The sequence below is a fragment of the Stomoxys calcitrans genome, chromosome 4 (assembly GCF_963082655.1).
Source record: "Stomoxys calcitrans chromosome 4, idStoCalc2.1, whole genome shotgun sequence".
Classification (NCBI taxonomy): Eukaryota; Metazoa; Arthropoda; class Insecta; order Diptera; family Muscidae; genus Stomoxys; species Stomoxys calcitrans.
Window position 1 is genome coordinate 8,400,297 of NC_081555.1, and position 23,222 is coordinate 8,423,518.

The window sequence follows — 23,222 nt, forward strand, 5'->3', positions numbered from 1 at the left end:
GGCACTGTTGTTGAGGAAATCAAATCGGGGGATCGGTTTATATGGGAGCTATATCCTGTTTTTGGCCGATTTGGAACTTACTTGGCACAGTTGTTGGAAGTCATTACGGTACACCACGTGCAAAGTTCTAGCCAGAACGGATGAAAATTGAGGCTTCCAGGGGCTCAAGAAGTTAAATCGGAAGATCGGTTTATATGGAAGCCATATAAAGTTCTTGACCGATTTGCGCCGTTCTTGGCGTAGTTGTTGGAAGTCATTACGGAAAACTACATGCAAAATTTAGCCGGAACGGATGAAAATTGCGGCTTCCAGGCGCTCAAGAAGTGAAATCGGAAGATCGGTTTATAAGGGAGCTATATTAGGTTATAGGACGATTTGGACCGTACTTAACACAAATATTGAAAGTCATAACGGGTCACTACACACCAAATCCGACAAAAATTGCGTCCTATAGGGACGCTATAGCCAAAATAGCGGCTTGTTAAGACTCAAGAAGTCAATTCCGGAGATCGGTTTATATGGGAGGTATATCAGGTAATAGACCGATTTGAACCGTACTTTGCACAGTGGTTGAACTGTACTTAGCACAGTTATTGGAAGTCATAACAAAACACGGTTTGCAAAATTTCAGCCGAATCGGATTACAATTGCGGCCTTCAAGGGCTCAAGCTGTCAGATCGGGAGATCGGTCTATATAGGAGCTATATCCGGTTATAGACCGATTGAAACGGTACTTGAAAAATGAAAAGTCGCAACAAAACACTTCGTGCAAAATTTCCGACCAATGGAAGAACAATAGCGCTTAAAGAGGCTCCAGATGGGAGCCATGTGAGGTTATACACCGATTTAAACCATACTTGGCAATCGCAACAGAAAATTACGTGCAAAATTTTAACTCAGTCGGAGAATAATTTCGGTTTCCAGGTACCCAAAAAGTCAAATCGAAGGACCATATTCCTCATTGTACAAAACTTCAGCAAAATCGACCATCTATCGAAAAGACCTTCAATCGGGAGATCCAACGGTCGACAAGGGCGTTGAAAGGCCCGACACTGATCACTGTGTGGAAATAGGCAAAAAAATGCGTCTATATGGGACTAAGACCTTCAATCGGAAGATCAACCTCTATGGCAGTTATATACAAATATGTTCCAATCTTAAACATACTCGGCAAGCATGACGAGGGATCGAATACACCTCACTGTACCAAATCTCATCGAAATCGAGTAATAAATGAGCGTTTTACGGAGCCTAGAAATCCTGAAAATAAGTTATAAATGGGCGTTTTATGGAGCCTAGAACTTAAATCCTGAAATCGGTCTAAATGCCAGCTTTATCTTAATATGGTCCGTGGTTGGCCATACCGTAGCGCAGAGGTTAGCATGTCCGCCTATGACGCCGGACGCCTGGGTTCGAATCCTGGCGAGACCATCAGAAAAAATTTTCAGCGGTGGTTTTCCCCTCCTAATGCTGGCAACATTTGTGAGGTACTATGCCATATAAAACTTCTCTCCAAAGAGGTGTCTCACTGCGGCACGCCGTTCGGACTCGGCTATAAAAAGGAGGCCCCTTATCATTGAGCTTAAACTGGAATCGGACTGCACTTGTTGATATGTGAGAAGTTTGCCCCTGTTCCTTAGTGGAATGTTCATGGGCAAAATTTGCAATTTGGTTGGCCATACCTGGCTAGAATGTCAGAGAATCGAAGGTAACCCTCAGAACTAAATTCGAGCGAAATCTGGTAATAAATGCCTATTTTATGGGCTCCAGACCTTAGGACGGGAGATCGGTCTATATGAAGGCTATATCAAGATATAGTCAGATACACCACATCTTCCAAAAACAAACCGCCTTTGGTCAAAAACATTGTCTATGCAAAGTTGCAGCTCAATATCTACTTTTGAAATTTGGTCTAAAATATAATAAGACCGATTTTTACCATCACTCCAAAAAAACACCCCATACCTTGAGTATTTTATGTTTTTTATCACTTAGTTTTTTATTACCCGCTCCTGACTAAAGCATCATCCAGATCTCTTCTCCTTCCGCTAATGTCCCACTTCCCATAAATTGATTGATAATTGGCCTTAGAAAATCATGCGGAAGTTTTTGTGTTATATATCTTCGATGATTAAGGGTCATGCCCAATAATTCCTTCCGAAATGCGGGCATAGCAAATGTGTAATGGATATTAACAAGCTACTACTTCTACAGTCATTAAAGTCGTTATCTCTCTTGCAAGGCAGATGTTGATAAAAAACGAACATAGCGTGTAAGTTCATCCGAAAAAAAACTACTTAAAGAAGTTTTTGTGAAGAAAAAAAACACAATAAAACCATGAATAAATAGAAAAAAGTGTCTGCTGCAAGTTTTACTTACCCGCAAGACTTTAAATTCTTTGTACTAAGGCAGTAAAGAATATTTTGAATTATGCGCATGCGTGAGGGATAAGTTCTAATGTAAAGAAGAATGACAGATCAGTCAAACGAAAGTCAGGGTAATTTTGCTTGGAAATTGTCCTAATGAAAGAAATGATATGTGGAAAACAATAAAGGAAGCAAAGTTCTTGGCGTTTAATTTGCAAGAAACAAAAAGAAAACAAAAAATCAAAAATGAGTTAAAGTTGTGGTAAGTTTTTAAAATCATATTTTTATACCCATCACCGAAGTATGGGGGATTATTCATTTTGTCATTCCCTTTGCAACACATCGAAATATCCATTTCCAACCCTATAAAGTATTTATACTCTTGGTCAGCAAAAAAATCTAAGACCATCTAGCCATTTCCGTCCGTCTGTCCGTTCTTTTTTTTGTCCATAAGCAGGTTAAGTTCGAAGATGGGTTATATCGGACTATATCTTGATATAGCCCCCATATAGACCGATCCGCTGATTTAGGGTCTTAGGCCCATAAAAACCACATTTATTATCCGATTTTGCTGAAGTTTGAGACAGTGAGTTGTGTTAGGCCATAGTAGCGCAGAGGTTAGCATGTCCGCCTATGACGCTGAACGCCTGGGTTCGAATCCTGGCGAGACCATCAGAAAAAATTTTCAGCGGTGGTTTTCCCCTCCTAATGCTGGCAACATTTTTGAGGTACTATGCCATGTAAAACTTCTCTCCAAAGAGGTGTCGCACTGCGGCACGCCGTTCGGACTCGGTTATAAAAAGGAGGCCCCTTATCATTGAGCTAAAACTGGAATCGGACTGCACTTGTTGATATGTGAGAAATTTGCCCCTGTTCATTAGTGGAATGTTCATGGACAAAATTTGCATTTGAGTTGTGTTAGGCGATCGAGCCATTTCCGTCCGTCTGTCCGTTCTTTTTTGTCCATAAGCAGGTTTAGTTTGAAGATAGATTATATCGGACTATATCTTTATATAGCTCCCATATAGACCGATCAGCTAATGTCGGGTCTTAGGTCCATAAAAGCCAGATTTATTATCCAATTTTGCTGAAATTTGGGACAGTGAGTTGTGTTAGGCCCTTTGACATATTTCTGCAATATGGTACAGATCGGTCCAGATTTGTATATAGCTGCCATATAGACCGATCTCTCGATTTAAGGTTTTGGGGCCATAAAAGACGCATTTATTGTCCAATGTCGCCGAAATTTGGGACAGTGAGTTAAGTTATGTCCCTCGACATATTTTTGCAATATGGCACATTTCGGTTCAGATTTGGATATAGCTGCCATATAGACCGATCTCTCGATTTAAGGTTTTTGGCCCACAAAAGGCGCATTTATTGTCCGATGTCGCTGAAATTTGGGACAGTGAGTTAAGTTAAGCCCCTCGACATACTTCTGCAATATGGCACAGGTCGGTCCAGATTTGGATATAGCTGCCATATAGACCGATCCCCCTTTTTAGAATCTTAGGCCCATGAAAGCCACATTTATTATCCGATTTTGCTGAAATTTAGGACAGTGAGTTGTCTTAGTCCCTTCGACATCCTTCTTCAATTTGGCTCAGATCGGTCCAGATTTGTATATAGCTGCCATATAGACCGATTTCTCGATTTAAGGTTTTGGCCAAATAAAAGGCGCATTTATTTTCCGATGTCGCTGAAATTTGGGACAGTTAGTTGTGTTAGGCCCTTCGTTATCCTTCGTCAATATGGGTCAGATCGGTCCAGATTTGGATATAGCTGCCATATAGACCGATCTCTCGATTTAAGGTCTTGGGCCAATACAAGGCGCATTTATTGTCCAATGTCGCCGAAATTTGAGACAGTGAGTTGTGTTAGGCCCCTCGACATACTTCTGCAATATGGCGCAGATCGGTTCAGATTTGGATATAGTTGCCATATAGACCGATCTCTCGATTTAAGGTTTTGGCCAAATAAGAGGCGCATTTATTGTCCGATGTCGCTGAAATTTGGGACAGTGAGTTAAGTTAAGCCCCTAGACATACTTCTGCAATATGGCGCAGATCGGTTCAGATTTGGATATAGCTGCCACATAGACCGATCTCTCGATTTAAGGTTTTGGGCCAATAAAAGGCGCATATATTGTCCAATATCAGTTAAATTGAGCCCTTCGTCATTCTTCTTCAATTTGGCTCAGATCGGTCCAGATTTGTATATAGCTGCCATATAGACCGATTTTTCGATTTAAGGTTTTGGCCAAATAAAAGGCGCATTTATTTTCCGATGTCGCTGAAATTTGGGACAGTGAGTTAAGTTAAGCCCCTCGACATACTTCTGCAATATGGCACAGGTCGGTCCAGATTTGGATATAGCTGCCACATAGACCGATTTCTCGATTTAAGATTTTGGCCAAATAAAAGGCGCATTTATTTTCCGATGTCGCTGAAATTTGGGACAGTTAGTTGTGTTAGGCCCTTCGTTATCCTTCGTCAATATGGGTCAGATCGGTCCAGATTTGGATATAGCTGCCATATAGACCGATCTCTCGATTTAAGGTTTTGGCCAAATAAAAGGCGCATTTATTTTCCGATGTCGCTGAAATTTGGGACAGTTAGTTGTGTTAGGCCCTTCGTTATCCTTCGTCAATATGGGTCAGATCGGTCCAGATTTGGATATAGCTGCCATATAGACCGATCTCTTGATTTAAGGTCTTGGGCCAATACAAGGCGCATTTATTGTCCAATGTCGCCGAAATTTGAGACAGTGAGTTGTGTTAGGCCCCTCGACATACTTCTGCAATATGGCACATATCGGTTCAGATTTGGATATAGCTGCCATATAGACCGATCTCTCGATTTAAGGTCTTGGGCCAATACAAGGCGCATTTATTGTCCAATGTCGCCGAAATTTGAGACAGTGAGTTGTGTTAGGCCCCTCGACATACTTCTGCAATATGGCCCAGATTTGTTCAGATTTGGATATAGCTGCCAGATGCACCGATAACTCGATTTAAAGTCTGGGCCCATAAAAGCCGCATTTATAATCCGATTTCACTGAAATTTGACACAGTCACTTATGTTAGGCTTTTTGACATCCGTGTCGTATATGGTTCAGATCGGTTTATTTTTAGATATAGCATCTTAAAAGACCAATATTTTGTTATGTTTGGTCCAAATCGAAACATATTTCGATATAGCTGTTATGGGGCATAAGGTATGCCTTTTTCATCGGATTTTGATGAAAGGGGGTTTACATATATATCCGAGGTGGTGGGTATCCAAAGTTTGGCCCAGCCAAACTTAACGCCTTTTTACTTGTTATTATTTAATCTCTATTAAATATTTCCTTTATGAACTGTAAATTCAATTAATTTCCTTTTCTTTCACTTACATCACCACATTTCACTTACCTGCAGTTATGATTATTCTTCACCATTATGTGTACATATCAACTGTTCCAATAATTTAGGAAAGCCACATTTGCCTTGGCTTATCATATTTATCATTTTCCGTTAATAATTAATTATTAACATTATTAATTAGCCATAAGCATTCACCAGAAAAAGAACCTGCCCCTACTCCAAAACACACCAAAAAAAAAGTTAAATGAAATAAAAGCCAACTTTATAAATTCATACAATATGTAGTCGGGGGCATTACATGTGCCACAATTCAGGCTAAAGTTTCCCTTTTTCCAAAAAAACCAAACACCAAGAGAAAAAAAAATAAAACTGAAATTCGAAAAAAGTTCGTTAATTCGTTAACTACACGCGATACAATCCATAACAAACAATTCGTCGTCTGCAAGTCTCACTCATGCGACTGAAAAATTTGTATATCCCATATCCATAGCATTCATCCATTCGCTCGCACATATGTGGACTTTAGGGGAATGGTTGATATTCAAATGACATCCAATGCCTGCCATTGCCTTTGTTGAGTTGCTTCTGCTGTTGCTACTGCTACTGCCGCTTTTGGTTGATATGTCATCTGTCAAGCTATCGAAAATTTAACATTTTTCACCTTAACATTGTGTAAGTCGACATATAATGTTGTCAAAAAAATGAGACTAAAAAGGAATGTCAACCCATCCCAACCACCCTACAGCCACCATAACACCCCTGACCTTTTATTCTTTTTTTTTTTTTTTGGAAGTCAATTTTGGCTTGCATATGAACTTTGCTTGTTAGAGCTACAAGGGGGCAGGGGTTGTGTATATGATTCACTATAAAAAAGTTATAAAAAATTTATGACAATATGTTGTTATTGAATGTTGATGAACTGTCTCTCTGACTGATGGTGAGACGATGATGTTAATCACTATGTGACATTTTTTATAAAAGTTGAACATAAAGGGAGGGAAAACGAAAAAAAACAACAGAATTCTGAAAATAATTAATAAATGTATTATTTAAAAAATATTAAATATTTTCTAAGAAAAAATTTTCAAAATTTTGTTAAGAAAAAATTTTCAAAATTTTTCTAAGAAAAAATTTTCAAAATTTTGGAAATTTTTTCTAGAAAAATTTTGAATTTTTTTTTAAAAAAGTTTTGAAAAATTTTCAAAGAAATATTTTGAAAATTTTTTCTTAGAAAAATTTTGAAAATTTTTTCTTAGAAAAATTTTGAAAATTTTTTCTTAGAAAAATTTTGAAAATTTTTTCTTAGAAAAATTTTGAAAATTTTTTCTTAGAAAAATTTTGAAAATTTTTTCTTAGAAAAATTTTGAAAATTTTTTCTTAGAAAAAAAAAAAATTTTTTCTTAGAAAAATTTTGAAAATTTTTTCTAAGAAAAAATTTTCAAAATTTTTCTAAGAAAAAATTTTCAAAATTGTTCTAAGAAAAAATTTTCAAAATTTTTCTAAGAAAAAATTTTCAAAATTTTTCTAAGAAAAAATTTTCAAAATATTTCTTTGAAAATTTTTCAAAACTTTTTTAAAAAAAAAATTCAAAATTTTTCTAGAAAAAATTTCCAAAATTTTGAAAATTTTTTCTTAGAAAAATTTTGAAAATTTTTTCTTAACAAAATTTTGAAAATTTTTTCTTAGAAAATATTTAAATTTTCAAAATTTTTCTAAGAAAAAATTTTCAAAATTTTTCTAAGAAAAAATTTTCAAAATATTTCTTTGAAAATTTTTCAAAACTTTTTTAAAAAAAAAATTCAAAATTTTTCTAGAAAAAATTTCCAAAATTTTGAAAATTTTTTCTTAGAAAAATTTTGAAAATTTTTTCTTAACAAAATTTTGAAAATTTTTTCTTAGAAAATATTTAATATTTTTTAAATAATACATTTATTAATTATTTTCAGAATTCTGTTGTTTTTTTTCGTTTTCCCTCCCTTTATGTTCAACTTTTATAAAAAATGTCACATAGTGATTAACATCATCGTCTCACCATCAGTCAGAGAGACAGTTCATCAACATTCAATAACAACATATTGTCATAAATTTTTTATAACTTTTTTATAGTGAATCATATACACAACCCCTGCCCCCTTGTAGCTCTAACAAGCAAAGTTCATATGCAAGCCAAAATTGACTTCCAAAAAAAAAAAAAAAGAATAAAAGGTCAGGGGTGTTATGGTGGCTGTAGGGTGGTTGGGATATTTCAAAATATTTCTTTGAAAATTTTTCAAAACTTTTTTAAAAAAAAAATTCAAAATTTTTCTAGAAAAAATTTCCAAAATTTTTTTTGAGAAAATTAAATTAAGAAATATGTCAATTTTTTTTTTTTGATAAATTTGATTTTTACAAAATTTGGCACAAGGGAGTCTCTTAAGGTATTATTGGTGAGTTTGATATAAATCGGTTAAGATACAGATATAGTTCCCTTATATATATATCGCCCGACTTCAACTTCTAGAGCCTTTGCAAGCGCATGTATCAACCGATCATCTCAAAACTTTTTTCTACGACTACCAAAAAAAAAACGTGCGGATTTTGTTCGAAATTTGTTCAGATTTGGATATTGTTCTAGTATGTATATTCGTCCGATTTGTACTAATATTGCAGTAACGTGGTCATTTGTAAACCGATTCCTTTATGACTCCCCACATTTTTTTTTAAATTTTATAGAAATCGGATCATATTCAGATATGGCCCCCTATATTCTTTTCATATATAAAAATCAATTTGCGTTTGCTTGTCGGTTTGTTTGTTTGTTGGTGTGATCCTTATAGACTTAAAAACTGCTGAACCGATTTTCTAGAAATTTTCACAGATGATGCATAATGATCCCGTGGTGAAAATAGGTTACTAAATTTTTTGATATCCGAAGGGGGGCGGACCCTTCCCCTTTCCCTAATTTTCAGAAACGCCAGATCTGGGAAATGGGTGGTGCTGATATCCAATTGTCGTACCAAGTGTTTGGGTGTACATATAGTACCCTAAAAATAAAAATTTGGTGTCCAAATTTCGGATGGGGTATCTAGGGGGGCCGCCCCACCCTAAAACCTACCAAACATATATTTACACCAATCACGACGATATGGGACTCAAATGAAAGGTATTTAGGATATGAGAACGTATCTGAGACCCATTTGTCGAACCAAGTGCTAGGGGGACCACCCCAACCCCCAAAACACCCCCAAATCAGACATATTTTCCAACCATGGCAATAAGGGTCTCAAATGAAAGGTATTTGCGAGTAGAATACGAATCTGATATCCAAATGTGGGTCCAAGTTTCTGGGGATCCTTAGGACTTATTTGGGTGGGTGGTTTGGTCAGTAACCATGGCAATATGGGGCTCAAATAAAAAGTATTTGAGTGCAGAATACGAATCTGATATTCAAAAGTGGAACCAAGTACTTGGAGGGCGCCCCTCTTCCAAAATAACCCCCAAACTGGACAAATTCAAATCGAGTATGTTTGCCGACTATGGAACTATGGGGCTCAAATGAAAAGTATTTGGGAGGAGTAGACCACTAATCTGATATAAATATTCGAGATCAACTGTCTAGGGAACGTCCCACCACCATAACAATCCCCTAATCGGACGTATTTGCTCTCCGTCATCTCATATCTAAAAATTACATAGCCTATGTTTCCTTCCATATAAACCTACACAATCTGTGAAAATTTCAGGGTATTCGGTTCAGATGTTTTTGAGTCTTTGCGGAACAAACACACAAACCGAGTCCCATATAGGCATTATTGGTTAATATGCCCATTTGGGGCGTTTTTGGTGGAGTGAGCTGACTACCAATACTTATATCTGATTTTGTATGACAGATTCGTAAACTACTCCCGTATACTTTTCATTTGGGCCCCATATTTTATGAACGTTTAATTTGTCTGGGAGATTTGGCACTATGGCGACTTCCTGGGTACTTAGATCCAATTTTTAATACCATATTCTTATTATACTCTTCAATACTTTCATTTGATAACCATATTATTTAGATCGTTCCACTTTGGATTTTGGGTGGTTCTTGTGGGGTAACGGGGGAGGGGTCGCCCCCTTCCTATATAAACAAATTATAAAGCCTATTCCTTTCTCCTGACCATATTCATAATCTACTCCCGAATGCCTTTCATTTGAGTCCCATATTGTCATGATCATGATCGTACAACAAAACCTACTTTAGAGTGATTTGGGGTTGGGGGCTCCCCAGTTAGTTGGATCTAATTTTAAATATGAAATTCGTAGTCTACTCCTGAATACCTTTCATTTGAGTCCCATATGGTTTCGATCGGTCCACTTTTAATTTTCGGCAGTACTTTTGGGATAAGGGGGAGGGTCCACCTCCCTTCCGATATCGAAAAATTATATAACCTATGTTTCCTTCCAGATCAACCTATATATTTTAGTCTATACGGAACAAACAAACACAAATTGATTTTTATATACAAGAAGAAGATAAGAAGATTTGGTTACAATTTTCTTTATATGCCCATTTTTGCCAACTATTGTTTATCAACGAAACTGATGTCACAATTCTCCCTGCTTTCCCTTCACTTCTCAATTTTTCCAATGTATTTTTTTTTTTTTTTTTTCATTCATTGTTTCCCTTGAAACCTCTACAGAAAGTATTCAATATGGCGTGTTTTTGTTTTTGTTTCTATTTGAGGAATTTTCATGTTTGACCATAAAGCATTAACATTTGACCACCAAAGCCAAAGTTCAACCCTCGAATGTAATCAATAACATTTCCACACAAAACAATACAATCACAATTCGAAATCCATATAACAAGGCAGACATTCATGGCATTTCCCGTGCTAACTTTGTTTTTAGTAGCCACAAATGCTAAGAATAATACCAAATATGCTAATGAATGGCATAATAAATGGCCGACACTAAAAACAAAAAAAAAAACGAATAAACGACCGCTGCCCGTACCACCAAATAGCAAAACGTTAAAAAGCCAAAGCCAAAAAAGAATATTAACCAATAACCAGCAATGGTAAATTGCTTGGAAAACACACATACAAACAAATTAATATACACAAACGCACACACACACACACACACACATTTAGTACACATATAAAGTCATATCAAAAGTCATAAATGCCCCCCTTATAACCTTAGAGGCCAAGTACTAAGGCCAACTAACCAAACAACCACCTTAGCCTTCACCACCTTATCCTTTGGTTCGATTACCAAACCAAACCAAACCTCTCAAACCCAGAAAAGAAACAAACAAAAAAAAACATACCCTCCTAAAATAACACGTAAAACAAAACCGAATTAAACCTTGAAAATATTTGACAATCAGTCAACAGCCAAAGGTCCTTTACCAGCCGCCTGCCTATATTACCGCCTCTATTACCTATAACGATAGTCAATGTCATAAATTTATTTCTATTTGTATTCGTGTGTACATGGTTTGTTTTTGACTTTTACTATGCCATTGGGTGTCATTTGATTAGCATAAGTATTACCAATGTTAACAACAACAAAAACCACAACTCAACATCAATAACACAACCACTATAAGGAATGGCTAGGAAAGAAAAACTTTTTCAAAAAGGCACAGTGAAAAATTAAAAAAAAAACTCTATTTCTGGGTAAAAAAGTATAAGAGGGAACTTTTTTTTAATTTTATTAAATACATACCCACAACTGAAATGCAAACATATTGAATGAATATTTAAAATTTTACATTATTACAAACAATTAAAAATATAAAAAATAAAATTGAAAAAGGAAGCCTGAAATTCTTTATTTATTTATTTTTTTTTTTTAAATAATTATTTATTTATTTATAAACTTATTTATATATTTATTTATTTATTACTAAATTTCCCACAAACTTTCCATTAATGAACAGTGGCTTCTGCTGATACTTCTCACATATAAATGAGTGCAGTCCTTTTAAAGATTAAGCTCAATGATGAGGGACCTCCTTTTCTACGCCGAGTCCCAACGGCATGCCGCATATTGACCAAAGGTCTGCTCAGGACCATCGTTTAAAAATACAACATTGTATGAGACAACTGAGAACTGAGTAACACAGATAACAAGACTCCAAGACAACGAGATGAGTGAATCCAGTGTTGAGTGTTGGTAGTCATAGCAGAACACTATATTCCAAATTTTAGCCAAATCCGTCAAAAATTGCGTGTTCCAGGGACTCAAGAAGCCAAATCGATAGATCGGTTTACATGGGAGCTATATTATGTTATAGACCGATTCGGGCCGTACTTACCACAGTTGTTGAAAGTCATAACAGCACATCACTTGTAAAATTTCAGCCAAATCGGAAACAAATTGCGGCTTATAAGAGCTCATGAAATCAAATCAGAAGATCGTTTTATATGGGAGCTATATCTGGTTATAGACCGATTCAGACCGAACTAGGCACTGTTGTTTGAAGTCATAACGGAACATCACATGCAAAATTTCAATCAAATCGGACGAAAATTGTGGCTTCCAGGGGCTCAAGAATTCAAGTCGGGAGATCGGTTCATATGGGTGCTATATCAGGTTACCCACCGATTCGGACCGTACTTAAAATAGTTGTTGGAAGTCATGACAGAACACTACTCACAAAGTCTAAATTGGAGATCGGTTTATATGGGCGCTATATCTATATCTAAATCGATCGATATATAGAATCTGTGCAAAATTTCAAGCGGCTAGCTTTACGCGTTCGACTGCTGCTATGATTTCGACAGACGGACGGACGGACATTGCTAGATCGAATCAGAATGTCGAGACGATCCAGAAAATATATATACTTTATGGGGTCTCAGATCAATATTTCGAGGCGTTACAAACGGAATGACTAGATTAGTATACCCCCATCCTATGGTGGTGGGTATAAAAACAGCAACTGTACCAATGAAACATCATGTCCTTGTTTTTTATACAATACAGTGCAAAGCAATTGCGATTGACTATTATAACATGACAACGACAACAATCTATCCAGTACAACTTTGCAAAAGTTATTTTTGCAGTACACCTGACTAGCATTGAATGTATAACGCTTAAAAAACAGACCCTATATCGCTGTCCATTTTTAAAACTTCAAAATATATATATCCGTGCCTTCACGTGATATACATCCTTATATGTTTTGCCGTCAGTAAAATTTATTCTCTGAGGATGACCACGATCCGCATCATTTGGGTGGGACGGCGAATATCCAGATCGTGAGATCGTGAGATCGCTATTGCTGATAGGAAGTACGAAGGAGATCAGTATAGCTTTTGGTACCAGAACGGGACACATAAGACTACGAGCTCACTTATGCAAAATCGGTGCGGTAAGTGTAAGCATGTGGTAGGGCATGCGTGGAAGATGATGAGACCTTGGAGCATTTCCTATGTCATTGTCCGGCTTTCGCGGCTAACATATACCGCCACTTAGGTGGGGACACAATACCAGACAAGAACCAACTTAGGGACGTGGCATGGAAAATAATTAAGAATTTTGTAAGTAGCACGAAATTCTCCATTTAGATTTTCTTTTCCGAGGACACTTTTTTTAGTATTTAGAGCGCACAACAAACCGATTGCTGGCTTAGGTGTATGTCCAAGTGCCATGGGGCGGATTAATATCCCTACCCTCTTTTCAACCTAGCCCAACCTACTCTTTCTTCCGTGTTGCGCTGTTCAGTAGTCTTGAAATACAACATCATGGTTTTGTGCAGAGAAGTTTTTTCAGTTCAGGATACTTTTCAAATGCAGCCAGCATTAGCAGGTAACCACTTCTTCAAATATTTCTGATGTTCACGCCGGGATTGAACCCAGTCGTTCGGCGTCATTAATTCATTCATTTGTTCATCCATTCATTCATTCGTTCATTCATTAATTCATTCATTCATTGATTCATTCATTCTTTATTCATTAGTCCTTAATTCATTCCTTCGTTCATTCATTCATCCATTCATTCGTTCATTCATTCATCCGTTCATTCACCTATTCACTCATTCATCCATTCACTCATTCAAACACGTATTTGTCCATTCGTTCATTCGTCCATTCATTCATTTATTCAATCATTCACCCATTCACTCATTCATCCATTCACTCATTCAATCATTTATTTTTCATTCACTCATTCATTCATCCTATCATCCAATCATTCACTCATTCAACTATTCATTAACTTTTTCATTCTTTCACTCATTCATTCATGCATTCCTTTATACAATTATTCATTTAAATATTCATTCATTCATTAATTTATTTATCATTTATTCATTTATTTGTTCACTCATTTTTTCATTCTTTCTCTCATTCATTCATCCATTCTTTCATACATTCATTTATTTAAATATTCATTAATTCATTATTAATTCATGTATTTGTTCACTCATTCATTCACATGTTCATTAATTCACACATGCATTAATTCACACATGTATTCATTCACACATGCATTTATTCACACATTCACTCAGAAGTGCGTCTAGCAAATGTCAAAAAACACAAGTCATGAAAAACGTTTAAATAGATCTACCAAAAAGTTTCAGAGTGATTCCGGTTAATTCATTCGTTCATTCTTTTGTCCATTCACTTATTCATTTACCCATTCACTCATTCATTCTTTCACTCATTCATTTATTCATTCATTCATCCATTTAATCATTCATTCAATCATTCATCTTTTCATTCATTCACTCATTGAACCACACACTCATTTTTCATTGTTCCACTCATTCGTTAATGCATACATTCATTCAAAAATTCATTCATTCATTCCTTCAAATATTCATTCATTATTCATTCGTTTATTCGTCATTTATTCATTTATTTGTTTACTCATTCATTGATTCATTTATTCAGTCATCATTCATTTATTCATTCACTCATTTATTCACACATTCAATCATTCATTCACACGTTCATTCATTCACTCATACATTCATCATACATATCATCATACAATATACATTGCATCAAAAGGGTGTTTGTGGAACATTTGTACCTTTTTACAAGTAAAAATACAGACTGCGATTAATACCACTTAGATTTTTCCTTTCATAGCCAATGGCAGTTGACATTTTATTGAGTTGCTTACTCTGTTTGCCATACATTGACGAACTTTAGTTTTGGTTAAAACACCCCTTTCTTGTTTTGTTTTTTTTTTTTATATATAAAACTTTTATAGCAATGGTATTGCTAATCATATATAAACTGCAAAACCAAACTTCATCAGCAACGTCCAAGACTCATTTGTCAACAGCACAAATGCAAAATGTCAGTCAGTCTCTTATTTTTTTATGTTCTGAGTGCTGAATATATTGACCTGATATATTTTTCTGTTGTAAGGTTAAAAGTATATATGAGGGTGTAACGAAATAAATTTTAAATGGCTTGACGCAGAGCGCTACCACATAGTACCCACACAAGTTTTCTCATATTCTTATTAGGATTCTAACAAACTTCCTACTTTCACAAAACATTCCAATTCCCTTTAAAATAGCCTTATATCTCCTTATACCCTTATATTCATATTTTTCATTGAATATTCTTCTCTACCCCACAAAATTCTTTCCACCTGGCCCATATGATATTTGTTGCTCTTACTGACTTTCTGTTTGACTTAGCGGTCACCAAGTCAAAGAATGGAAAAAAGGACGACGAAAAATGAGTGTAATTTGAATATTTATTACATTATTACGTTTACGAATTTCATTCGTTTTGTGACCACTCACTATTGGTAAAATGCTGCTAGTATTTGTCATTAATACAAATGTCTGAATATGTTAAGACTTCTCTCCCTCTTTCTCTCTACATGTCTACATCAACTTGTTGTATTGGTGTCTATATATACACTACAGGGTGTATTTGTATGAATGTCCTTTGTGGAAAAACGAACTATTTTTAAAGGGAATTTAATTTATGCCTTTTATAGGTTTCAACTTATAACAACAGGGTATAATAAATGGCAATTTTGATATAATGTATATAATAAATACATTTGGATAAATGGTTGAATGACTATATGTATATGCAAGAGTTGTTTGTTGACTTTGTATTGATATATACCACATGTACATATGTAGTTTTTTTGCTATTTTTATACATTATTGAAAGTATCCCCTCAAGACTCTTTTTTAGGCAATTTTTGTTTCATTTTGTATATGTTTTTTGTTGATAGTTCATTCAAGTGAGAATTCACAGTAAACTTATTGCCCTTATATTAACATATGAGGTCAATAAGTTGTAATTATTTGAAAACATGCATATCACTGGGGAGTAACTTTGGGTGCAGGAGATTACTATGGATTGTGGGGTAAAACAGAAGGTCCTTAAATGCGATAAAAGAGATTACAATCTATAAAAGCTCATTCGTTTTTTGTCACTCTTTTAGTTTTTGAAAAAAAAATAAAATTAGGTGCCCAACGTTGGGCGCCATTTTGTTAGTTGATTTCGTAAGCCGCTGAAAAGCAAAATTTTTATTCAATTTAAATAAAATTTTGCAAGTAATGTCCTGATGTAACTTCCCAACAACTATGATATGAAATGGCTCCCGTTCTTCGATTTCTTCAAACAACTATAGAGCTCAGTATATGCAAATTTGCCTGCAAACATTTCAGGAAGGAACATGTCAATAAGTGCTGTCCGGCTCACGTTTATACTCAATAATATCATCATTATTTAATTACAGAGCCCACCGTAGCGCAAAGGTTAGCATTTCCGCCTATGACGCTGAACGCCTAGGTTCGGATCCTGGCGAGACCATCAGAAAAAAATTTCAGCAGTGATTTCCCTCCTAATTCTAACATTCTAACAACATTTGTGAGGTACTATGCCATGTAAAACTTCTCTCTAAAGAGGTGTCGCACTGCAGCACGCCTTTCGAACCCGGCTATTAAAAGAAGGCCCTTATCATTGAGCTTAAACTTCAATCGGACTGCACTCATTAATATGTGAGAAGTTTGCCCTGTTCCTTAGCGGAATGTTTATGGGCAAATTCGCAATTTGGTCAAGCGGATCACAAAGACCCTGAATGACTCGCTTGTGTCTGCATGTCCAAGTGCCAAGCCAAGGGGCAAACAGCGACCGCCATGGTGAACCCCAAAGCTGGTTGGTCTAAGGAAGGACTGCAGAAAACTCTTCAACAGAACAAAAGCCACAAGAGCACCACACGATTGAGACATCTATAAGGCTGAGCAAAGAAAATATAAGGGCTAGCTGAGAAAGGCTCAGAACAAATCCTGGGTAGAATTCTGCAGCTCCGTGGAGGATACATCCGAAGCCCCTAGGCTAAGGAAGATTCTGTCCTCGAGACCTATTACGGTGGGGTATATTCAGAAGTCAGTGAATGCATGGACAATGTCTGGTGAGGAAACACTAGAGCTACTCGCTGATACACATTTCCCGGGAAATTCTCCAACGAACAACGAGGCGCCAGAACAGGTTGTCACTGGTAAGCATTCGTCGGAGTCTATTAGGGAAATTCCGTCTGAGCCGAAAATCCTTTGGATGATAAGAAGTTGCGACTTCTTTAAGTCATCGGGCCCTGATGATGTATCGCCGGTTGAATTACAAGCTGCCTGATATACTGGTTCCTTGGCTTAGGGAGATATACTCTTCTTGTATCAGCATGTCATACAAACCTGTGGGATGGAGGGACACGAAGGTCATTTTTATTCCGAAAGCAGGAAAATCCAACCACACGAAGACGAAAGGTTTTCGTCCTATTAGTCTGTCATACTTTATGCCAAAGATTCTTGAGAGGTTGATACAATAGAATCATATCTTAGGGCAAAGATCCCTGGAGATTGCCTGTCTCGGCAGCAGCAAGCATATAGTAAAGGCAAGTCCAGGAAAATCCAACCACACGATGACGAAAGGTTTTCGTCCTATTAGTCTGTCATACTTTATGCCAAAGATTCTTGAGAAGTTGATACAATAGAATCATATCTTAGGGCAAAGATCCCTGGAGATTGCCTGTCTCGGCAGCAGCAAGCATATAGTAAAGGCAAGTCCATGAAAATCCAACCACACGATGACGAAAGGTTTTCGTCCTATTAGTCTGTCATACTTTATGCCAAAGATTCTTAAGAGGTTGATATAATCATATATTTGGGCAAAGATCCCTGGAGATCGCCTGTCTCGGCAGCAGCAAGCATATAGTAAAGGCAAGTCCACTGAAACAGCCCTTCACGACCTAGTCGGCTACAGAAGAAGGTTCTCTTGCTATCAAGGAATATACAATGGTAGTATTTCTCTTCATTGAAGGTGCTTTCAATAATGTAATACCGATCTCAATTATGAAGGAGTTGTAGTTTCTAGGCATCAACTCTACTGTAAGAAAGTTTATTAATAACTTACTTACTAAAAGATGCATTATGGCAGGCTTGGGATCTGTGGATTTAAAAAAATGGGTCAGCAGAGGAACACCTCAAGGAGGTGTACTGTCTCCTCTACTTTGGAATATAGTCATTAACAATTTATTATTGTCTCTGGAAGAAAAAGGTGTAAAAGTGATTGCATATGCTGATGACGTGGCAATTACGGTTAGGGCAAAGTTCTCCAGCACTCTATGGTATATAGGAAGCTCTAAGTGCAACAGCAAAGTGGGCTACCGAAAGTGGTCTAGGTATAAATCCGTGCAGGACAGAGTAGTTCTTTTTAGTAGGAGATACAAATTGCCTACAGTGGAACCTGTCACCTTGGTAGGAGAGAATGTTCCATTTACAGAAAGCACAAATTACCTGGGTGAATTGAACTTCAACTACGACATTTTGAAAAAGGCAACTCTTGCCCTATACACCTTTTAGAAAACCATTACCAAAACTAGGGGGTTTAGACTGTGTGTCTTGCAGCAGGTATATACTGCAGTTGTCAGACCTATAATGCTATATGGTGTTGTGGTCTGGTGGACGGCGCTTCAAAAGTCCACCTACTGCTCAATACTTAACCGGATCCAAAGGATGGCTTGTATGTGGATCACAACCGCACTGAGGGCGACACCATCTGAAGCACTGAATTTAATGCTACATCTTATGACTCTGGACATTGTGGCTACCCAGAGTGCAGCGACCACTGCCGTGAGGTTAAGGGAGCTTTCTCATTGTTCATGTGGCGGCTACGAACACTATGTTATCCTTGATACAATAGCCGATGTTCATCGGATCGGATTATTACACCCTGTCTGAGCCGCTTTTTGACAAAAGGTACTGCATCACTATTCCTGACAGAACTGATTGGATGTACGATATTACTGGTAACAGACATGGAAAGACATGGACTTCTAAACAGATGGCTCCAATCTAAACGACCAGATGGGCTTTGGGGTGTATTCTAAAGATCTAGAACTGGTGATATCGAAGAGGTTATCCAGTCGGTTACTGTAGTGTGTATAAAGCGGAGATCCTTGCAATTAAGGAAGTGGTGGAATGGCTAAGATATAATGCCATTACGACGATTGGTATAAATATCTTCTCAGGCAGCCATTAAATCTCTGGAGAACGTATTTCTGAACACAAAAACCATCCTCGACTGTCGCAGATCTCTCAACGAGGTGGGTGAACAGTTCAAAATTCACCTGTACTAGGTGCCGGGCCTCAGAGATAACCCAGGAAATTGTAAAGCGGGCGATCTTATGAGACTAGGAACTGCTCTACACATTCCAGGGATACTGGAATCTGTGGTTATGCCTCTATCGACATGTAAGCTAATGATAATCTAAGTTTTAAGGTGCATAAACTACAAAATTCACCCCTCCAAATTTCAAAATACCTTTTCAATTGGTCAACATTAAGTTTTGTTAAATATTTGCAACATAATTAACCACTTCACATGTATGATACTTTACTCATCAAAGACTCTTAATTCAATGATAATAATATTAAAACTAGGTTTTGTAATAAAAAAAACTCTTCACTTGTTTACTTAATAACGTTTCCAAAACTAGCAGGCATTTATTACCACTATGAAATATTAAACATTTTAATTAAAAGGGGTTTTTCTTTTTTTTTAATGTTTATTGTTGAACATGTGTGGGATTTATTTACATAAACTTTTTTACTTAAGTGATTTCACAATTACCATTTGGATACATTTCCAAAAATTTGAATTATTATTTTGTTATAACATTGTCTTCATATGATATGTCATACTTTTGTTGCTAATTAATTTAAAAATATTTGAAATGAGTCTTGAAAGATTTTTTTTAAAGCAATGAGGAATATTAAAAGCAAATTTGATATGGCAATCATAATAAAAAAGTAAGAAAAAACACAAAAAAATTAAAAGTTGTTATACCCTCCACCATAGGATGGGGGTATATTAATTTCGTCATTCTGTATGTAACACCTCGAAACTACTTCTTATTAATGTAGGTCGGTTGGGATTGTAAATGGGCCATATCGGTCCATGTTTTGATTTAGCTGCCATATAAACCGATCTTGGGTCTTGACTTCTTGAGCCTCTAGTTCTTATCCGATTGGAATGAAATTTTGCACGACGTGTTTTGTTATCACTTCCAACAACTGCGCTAAGTATGGTTCAAATCGGTTTATATTTTGATATAGCTGTCATATAAATCGATCTTGGATCTTGAGCCTCCAGAGGGCGCAATTCTTATCAGATTTGACTGAAATTTTGCACGTAGTGTTTTAGGATCACTTCCAACAACTTCAAATCGGTTCATAATCTGGTATAGCTGTCATATGATTTATTAACAGTAATCAATAAAAATTCTTTATTCTGGTAATATACATCCTTATTATCCACTGTTTTCATCTCTCTCCTCTTTAGGAGAAAAAATAATTTTGATTGCCATTAAAAATTGTTATCGCCTCTTAGTCTAAAGCATTCTCATCTCTCAGTTTCTTAATACACAATTGGAATTTTCCACCTTTCTACAAAAAGTCAAACCATCATTTATCTTTTGTTGTAATTGCCTTGCATCTAGGATCATCTCAAAGTGTTATTTTTGGATTTTACTCTTAATGGCTATTAGTTTCAATTCAACTTTTGACCCATTTGCATGAGTATTAATCGTACAGAAAAAAAAAATTCACAATTTTTTTGCGCTCTTCACCAGCCAACTTGGAAATAATCACTTTGATTAAAATACTAGTCTATTAAACTAAATCTAAACACATTCCAAATGTCATACATCACTCACTCATAAATTAAATCGTATATGGTTGGCAAAAGCTACAAGAACAATAACAACAACCAAAGCAAAGACAATAATGGCAAAAAACAATATGACAAAAATAAGGAAAAAAAAAGTGAAAAATATTTTTTAATAGCTGTGCGATCTAAGAGCGATCGGAGATGAGCTGAAAGTAGAAGAAAACGCCAACGAAAAACAATAGAGGCTCCAAACCAACGGATCCACTTAAGACAACTAATAAAAAATAATAATGAATTATGAACTGTAGATGGGAAGCTGGGCCATGGATAGTTATGACTGCTGTCGGTGGTGGTGATGGTGGGATGGTTTTATCTATATTTACTCGAATATCTGTTGCTCGTATGGCCACGAGGCTGCTGATATACAGGATGTCTTCAATAATCGCCAAATAAACATTGAAAGACGTCATCGTCTCAGGCGTCATCAACGCCAGCCTCAATACTAAACCAGCAGCAAAACCAGCATATTAACAGCGATAATTGTGATCAACTTAATCTTGCGTAGATTTACCATATTAGAATCATTTTTAATTCCCGGGGAACATTTCTCGAATTTAAATGACTTCTTGCTTAAAAACTGCTTTATTTGCAATCAATTTATTGTGCCCCTGGTTGGGCGCCAATTAAAGAAAAACATTTTATAAAATTAAAAAATTTTAAATTTAGAACTTCCTAACAGTGGATAGGGACACTTTATTCCGTCTAAGCAAGTGTTCACATTTGGGGCAGTTGATAAAAAAAATTACAAATAAGAGCGTGCTAAGTTCGGCCGGGCTGAATCTTATATACCCTCCACCATGGATCGCATCTATTTAAATAGAACTAAATCAGGTTATAATTAAAACTTTTATGGGCTCAGGACCCTTAATTGGCAGATTGCTCTATATGGCAGCTTTATCTGAATGTAGACCAATTTGAACCATATTGAACCACGTCGGATATCGGGAGGCTTTAACTTACTCACTGTTTTGACTTTCAGCGAAATCGAATCATAATTGCGGCTTTCGTGGGCTTAAGATCCTAAATCAGCAGATCGGTCTAAACCTGATATAGCTCCCATATAAACCGGTCTCTCGATTATCCTTATTCAGTTCCTAGAAGCTTTAATTATTGCTGGTTTGACGGATTTTTGGTATGGAGAATAAAATTATGGCCTTCAACTAAATTTATTTTGTATACAATTTTAGCAGAATCCATGATGGTGGGTTCCCAATATTCGGTAGGGCCGAACATTGAACTTTTTTACTTATTATTCTGTAGGTTCGTCCTTGTAGGGATGGGTCTCATCGTCCCGCCCAAGTCAAAACAACACGTTTTAAAAAGTTGTTGTAATATCTTTACAATGCGATGCGTATAGGTCTTATTGCGCTCCTGTAAAGCCTGTAGACAATTTTCTGAAGCAGACAACATTTTAAATCTACGGCTCGCCTACAATAAATCCAACATCTGTGAGCCTTCTTATTTCGCTTCTGTATGTAACACTTTCAATTTAATTCCCTATTCAAGATTATTCCAAAGTATTTGGTCTCTTTATTTACCGAATTCGTCCTTTTGAGGAATTGACTTCCTCAAGAGGACGACTTCCTTGTATAAAAGCAGATTTTGTTTAACGTTACCGTTTAGACCAATTTGTCGAGCGGTAAATGGATTCCTTATCCTTAGAAGTATTATTACATCGCCTTCGGATTCGGATAGCTCTTCTGTTAGAATCCTTAGTAGGTGATTTTAGATGACTCATCCAAAGGAGTGAGAATAAAATGCTCCTTGCTCTGTGCCACTCTTTCTCCTATTCTTGCCGACCTGCTTTAGATGTAGAGTTGAATGGGTAGACCACCCTGAAAGGTGAATTCATTCGGAGGCCAGTCTGGCCCATTGTGACACCCTAGTAAGAACAAGTACTGTTATAAAGATAGTTTCAATATGTCGGTCTTTACATTGTAGCCTCTTCGGTGTACGGTGTAGAACCGCCAACGTGTATATCTTGTCATCGAAGAATTTCACCAGACATCTAAGTGCTGGACATTTTCCACCAAGAGACCTTGCGATAAAGGCATAATGTTTGTAACAAAACTAATCGCGGTGTGTTCTTTTTTTCAACATTCGAAGCCTTGGGCTCATTTTATTCGTTTTGTTATGTGTGACCACCGTTGGGGGTGCCCCTTGTTGGGTGTGCTCCTTGTTGGGCGCCAACATATTTAAAATGAGAAAAAAAAATAAAATTGTTCATAAATTATTATACTTAATGATCGTTTCTTGGAGGTCACCGTAGCTAAAAGGTTAACATATCCGCCGATGATG